Raw genomic sequence first — 6,567 nt, 5'->3', positions numbered from 1 at the left:
GGAGCATGTGGCTCAACACGTTGAGCTACCAGAGATGACATGAACATGGGGTAAACTTTAGGTCTTTTGAGGCAAGGTTGTTCCTTTGATCACCTGGCTTGAAAATGTACAATGTCAATGCGCAGTTGCCTCTACAATTTATTTTTCAAAGCTGAGTTTGTCATCTGTCCACAGAATGTGATTTCGCATACATTAGCTGTCTGGTAAAAAAAATTACTTGATTTCAGGTATTTGACTAAGAGATATCTTGCTGGGAAAAAGGAGAATGTGGGATTTGAACCCCTGTTGCTCCAGCCCTTTGCTTTAATTGGGAGCATGCGGCTCAACACGTTGAGCTACCAGAGATGACATGAACATGGGGTAAACTTTAGGTCTTTTGAGGCAAGGATGTTCCTTTGATCACCTGGCTTGAAAATGTACAATGTCAATGCGCAGTTGCCTCTACAATTTATTTTTCAAAGCTGAGTTTGTCATCTGTCCACAGAATGTGATTTCGCATACATTAGCTGTCTGGTAAAAAAAATTACTTGGTTTCAGGTATTTGACTAAGAGATATCTTGCTGGGAAAATAAGGTGGACATGGGATTTGAACCCCAGTGTCTCCTGCCCTGTGCTTTAATTGGGAGCATGTGGCTCAACACGTTGAGCTACCAGAGATGACATGAACATGCGGTAAATTTTAGGTCTTTTGAGGCAAGGTTGTTCCTTTGATCACCTGGCTTGAAAATGTACAATGTCAATGCGCAGTTGCCTCTACAATTTATTTTTCAAAGCTGAGTTTGTCATCTGTCCACAGAATGTGATTTCGCATGCATTAGCTGTCTGGTAAAAAAAAATTACTTGGTTTCAGGTATTTGACTAAGAGATATCTTGCTGGGAAAATAAGGTGGACATGGGATTTGAACCCCAGTCTCTCCTGCCCTTTGCTTTAATTGGGAGCATGTGGCACATCATGTTGAGCTACCAGAGATGACATGAACATGGGGTAAACTTTAGGTCTTTTGAGGCAAGGATGTTCCTTTGATCACCTGTCTTGAAAATGTACAATGTCAATGCGCAGTTGCCTCTACAATTTATTTTTCAAAGCTGAGTTTGTCATCTGTCCACAGAATGTGATTTCGCATACATTAGCTGTCTGGTAAAAAAATTACTCGGTTTCAGGTATTTGACTAAGAGATATCTTGCTGGGAAAATTAGGTGGACATGGAATTTGAACCACAGTCTCTCCTGCCCTTTGCTTTAATTGGGAGCATGTGGCTCAACACCTTGAGCTACCAGAGATGACATGAACATGGGGTAAACTTTAGATCTTTTGAGGCAAGGATGTTCCTTTGATCACCTGGCTTGAAAATGTACAATGTCAATGCGCAGTTGCCTCTACAATTTATTTTTCAAAGCTGAGTTTGTCATCTGTCCACAGAATGTGATTTCGCATACATTAGCTGTCTGGTAAAAAAAATTACTCGGTTTCAGGTATTTGACTAAGAGATATCTTGCTGGGAAAAAAGGTGGACTTGAGATTTGAACCCATGAACCTCTTGCCCTTTGTTTCTAATAGGTAGCATGTGGCTCAACACATTGGGCTACCAGAGATGACATGAACATGGAGTAATCTTTAGGTCTTTTGAGGCAAGGATGTTCCTTTGATCAGCTGGCTTGAAAATGTACAATGTTAATGCGCAGTTGCCTCTACAATTCATATTTCAAAGCTGAGTTTGTAATCTGTCCACAGAATGTGATTTCACATACATTAGCTGTCTGTTTAAAAAAATTACTTGAATTCAGGTATTTGACTAAGAGATATCTTGCTGGGAAAATAAGGTGGACATGGGATTTGAACCACAGTCTCTCCTGCCCTTTGCTTTAATTGGGAGCATGTGGCTCAACGTGTTGAGCTACCAGAGATGACAGGAACATGGGGTAAACTTTAGGTCTTTTGAGGCAAGGTTGTTCCTTTGATCACCTGGCTTGAAAATGTACAATGTCAATGCGCAGTTGCCTCTACAATTTATTTTTCAAAGCTGAGTTTGTCATCTGTCCACAGAATGTGATTTCGCATACATTAGCTGTCTGGTAAAAAAAATTACTCGGTTTCAGGTATTTGACTAAGAGATATCTTGCTGGGAAAAAGGAGAATGTGGGATTTGAACCCCAGTCTCTCCTGCCTTTTGCTTTAATTGGGAGCATGCGGCTCAAAACGTTGAGCTACCAGAGATGACATGAACATAGTATAAACTTTAGGTCTTTTGAGGCAAGGATGTTCCTTTGATCACCTGGCTTGAAAATGTACAATGTCAATGCGCAGTTGCCTCTACAATTTATTTTTCAAAGCTGAGTTTGTCATCTGTCCACAGAATGTGATTTCGCATACATTAGCTGTCTGGTAAAAAAAATTACTTGATTTCAGGTATTTGACTAAGAGATATCTTGCTGGGAAAATAAGGTGGACATGGGATTTGAACCCCAGTCTCTCCTGTCCTTTGCTTTAATTGGGAGCATGTGGCTCATCATGTTGAGCTACCAGAGATGACATGAACATGGGGTAAACTTTAGGTCTTTTGAGGCAAGGATGTTCCTTTGATCACCTGGCTTGAAAATGTACGATGTCAATGCGCAGTTGCCTCTACAATTTATTTTTCAAAGCTGAGTTTGTCATCTGTCCACAGAATGTGATTTCGCATGCATTAGCTGTCTGGTAAAAAAAAAATTACTTGGTTTCAGGTATTTGACTAAGAGATATCTTGCTGGGAAAATAAGGTGGACATGGGATTTGAACCCCTGTAGCTACTGCCCTTTGCTTTAATTGGGAGCATGCGGCTCAACGTGTTGAGCTACCAGAGATGACAGGAACATGGGGTAAACTTTAGGTCTTTTGAGGCAAGGTTGTTCCTTTGATCACCTGGCTTGAAAATGTACAATGTCAATGCGCAGTTGCCTCTACAATTTATTTTTCAAAGCTGAGTTTGTCATCTGTCCACAGAATGTGATTTCGCATACATTAGCTGTCTGGTAAAAAAAATTACTTGGTTTCAGGTATTTGACTAAGAGATATCTTGCTGGGAAAAAAGGTGGACTTGAGATTTGAACCCATGAACCTCTTGCCCTTTGTTTCTAATAGGTAGCATGTGGCTCAACACATTGAGCTACCAGAGATGACATGAACATGGAGTAATCTTTAGGTCTTTTGAGGCAAGGATGTTCCTTTGATCAGCTGGCTTGAAAATGTACAATGTTAATGCGCAGTTGCCTCTACAATTCATATTTCAAAGCTGAGTTTGTAATCTCTCCACAGAATGTGATTTCGCATGCATTAGCTGTCTGTTTAAAAAAATTACTTGATTTCAGGTATTTGACTAAGAGATATCTTGCTGGGAAAATAAGGTGGACATGGGATTTGAACCACAGTCTCTCCTGCCCTTTGCTTTAATTGGGAGCATGTGGCTCAACGTGTTGAGCTACCAGAGATGACAGGAACATGGGGTAAACTTTAGGTCTTTTGAGGCAAGGTTGTTCCTTTGATCACCTGGCTTGAAAATGTACAATGTCAATGCGCAGTTGCCTCTACAATTTATTTTTCAAAGCTGAGTTTGTCATCTGTCCACAGAATGTGATTTCGCATACATTAGCTGTCTGGTAAAAAAAATTACTCGGTTTCAGGTATTTGACTAAGAGATATCTTGCTGGGAAAAAGGAGAATGTGGGATTTGAACACCAGTCTCTCCTGCCCTTTGCTTTAATTGGGAGCATGCGGCTCAACACGTTGAGCTACCAGAGATGACATGAACATAGTATAAACTTTAGGTCTTTTGAGGCAAGGATGTTCCTTTGATCACCTGGCTTGAAAATGTACAATGTCAATGCGCAGTTGCCTCTACAATTTATTTTTCAAAGCTGAGTTTGTCATCTGTCCACAGAATGTGATTTCGCATACATTAGCTGTCTGGTAAAAAAAATTACTTGATTTCAGGTATTTGACTAAGAGATATCTTGCTGGGAAAAAGGAGAATGTGGGATTTGAACCCCTGTCGCTCCAGCCCTTTGCTTTAATTGGGAGCATGCGGCTCAATACGTTGAGCTACCAGAGATGACATGAACATGGGATAAACTTTAGGTCTTTTGAGGCAAGGTTGTTCCTTTGATCACCTGGCTTGAAAATGTACAATGTCAATGCGCAGTTGCCTCTACAATTTATTTTTCAAAGCTGAGTTTTTCATCTGTCCACAGAATGTGATTTCGCATACATTAGCTGTCTGGTAAAAAAAAATTACTTGGTTTCAGGTATTTGACTAAGAGATATCTTGCTGGGAAAATAAGGTGGACATGGGATTTGAACCCCTGTCACTCCAGCCCTTTGCTTTAATTGGGAGCATGCAGCTCAGCTACCAGAGATGACATGAACATGGGCTAAACTTTAGGTCTTTTGAGGCAAGGTTGTTCCTTTGATCACCTGGCTTGAAAATGTACAATGTCAATGCGCAGTTGCCTCTACAATTTATTTTTCAAAGCTGAATTTGTCATCTGTCCACATAATGTGATTTCGCATGCATTAGATGTCTGGTAAAAAAAATTACTTGGTTTCAGGTATTTGACTAAGATATATCTTGCTGGGAAAATCAGGTGGACATGGGATTTGAACCCCTGTAGCTCATGCCCATTGCTTCTAATTGGGAGCATGTGGCTCAACACGTTGAGCTACCAGAGATGACAGGAACATGGGGTAAACTTTAGGTCTTTTGAGGCAAGGTTGTTCCTTTGATCACCTGGCTTGAAAATGTACAATGTCAATGCGCAGTTGCCTCTACAATTTATTTTTCAAAGCTGAGTTTGTCATCTGTCCACAGAATGTGATTTCGCATACATTAGCTGTCTGGTAAAAAAAATTACTCGGTTTCAGGTATTTGACTATGAGATATCTTGCTGGGAAAAAGGAGAATGTGGGATTTGAACCCCTGTAGCTCATGCCCATTGCTTCTAATTGGGAGCATGTGGCTCAACACGTTGAGCTACCAGAGATGGCATTAAAATGGGGTAAACTTTAGGTCTTTTGAGGCAAGGATGTTCCTTTGATCACCTGGCTTGAAAATGTACAATGTCAATGCGCAGTTGCCTCTACAATTTATTTTTCAAAGCTGAGTTTGTCATCTGTCCACAGAATGTGATTTCGCATACATTAGCTGTCTGGTAAAAAAAATTACTTGGTTTCAGGTATTTGACTAAGAGATATCTTGCTGGGAAAAAAGGTGGACTTGAGATTTGAACCCATGAACCTCTTGCCCTTTGTTTCTAATAGGTAGCATGTGGCTCAACACATTGAGCTACCAGAGATGACATGAACATGGAGTAATCTTTAGGTCTTTTGAGGCAAGGATGTTCCTTTGATCAGCTGGCTTGAAAATGTACAATGTTAATGCGCAGTTGCCTCTACAATTCATATTTCAAAGCTGAGTTTGTAATCTGTCCACAGAATGTGATTTCACATACATTAGCTGTCTGTTTAAAAAAATTACTTGAATTCAGGTATTTGACTAAGAGATATCTTGCTGGGAAAATAAGGTGGACATGGGATTTGAACCACAGTCTCTCCTGCCCTTTGCTTTAATTGGGAGCATGTGGCTCAACGTGTTGAGCTACCAGAGATGACAGGAACATGGGGTAAACTTTAGGTCTTTTGAGGCAAGGTTGTTCCTTTGATCACCTGGCTTGAAAATGTACAATGTCAATGCGCAGTTGCCTCTACAATTTATTTTTCAAAGCTGAGTTTGTCATCTGTCCACAGAATGTGATTTCGCATACATTAGCTGTCTGGTAAAAAAAATTACTCGGTTTCAGGTATTTGACTAAGAGATATCTTGCTGGGAAAAAGGAGAATGTGGGATTTGAACCCCAGTCTCTCCTGCCTTTTGCTTTAATTGGGAGCATGCGGCTCAAAAAATTGAGCTACCAGAGATGACATGAACATAGTATAAACTTTAGGTCTTTTGAGGCAAGGATGTTCCTTTGATCACCTGGCTTGAAAATGTACAATGTCAATGCGCAGTTGCCTCTACAATTTATTTTTCAAAGCTGAGTTTGTCATCTGTCCACAGAATGTGATTTCGCATACATTAGCTGTCTGGTAAAAAAAATTACTTGATTTCAGGTATTTGACTAAGAGATATCTTGCTGGGAAAATAAGGTGGACATGGGATTTGAACCCCAGTCTCTCCTGTCCTTTGCTTTAATTGGGAGCATGTGGCTCATCATGTTGAGCTACCAGAGATGACATGAACATGGGGTAAACTTTAGGTCTTTTGAGGCAAGGATGTTCCTTTGATCACCTGGCTTGAAAATGTACGATGTCAATGCGCAGTTGCCTCTACAATTTATTTTTCAAAGCTGAGTTTGTCATCTGTCCACAGAATGTGATTTCGCATGCATTAGCTGTCTGGTAAAAAAAAAATTACTTGGTTTCAGGTATTTGACTAAGAGATATCTTGCTGGGAAAATAAGGTGGACATGGGATTTGAACCCCTGTAGCTACTGCCCTTTGCTTTAATTGGGAGCATGCGGCTCAACGTGTTGAGCTAC

The sequence above is a fragment of the Brachyhypopomus gauderio genome, unplaced genomic scaffold, assembly GCF_052324685.1.
Source record: "Brachyhypopomus gauderio isolate BG-103 unplaced genomic scaffold, BGAUD_0.2 sc46, whole genome shotgun sequence".
Taxonomy (NCBI): Eukaryota; Metazoa; Chordata; class Actinopteri; order Gymnotiformes; family Hypopomidae; genus Brachyhypopomus; species Brachyhypopomus gauderio.
The sequence above is the reverse complement of the archived record's forward strand: the minus strand, read 5'-3'. Positions refer to the sequence as shown.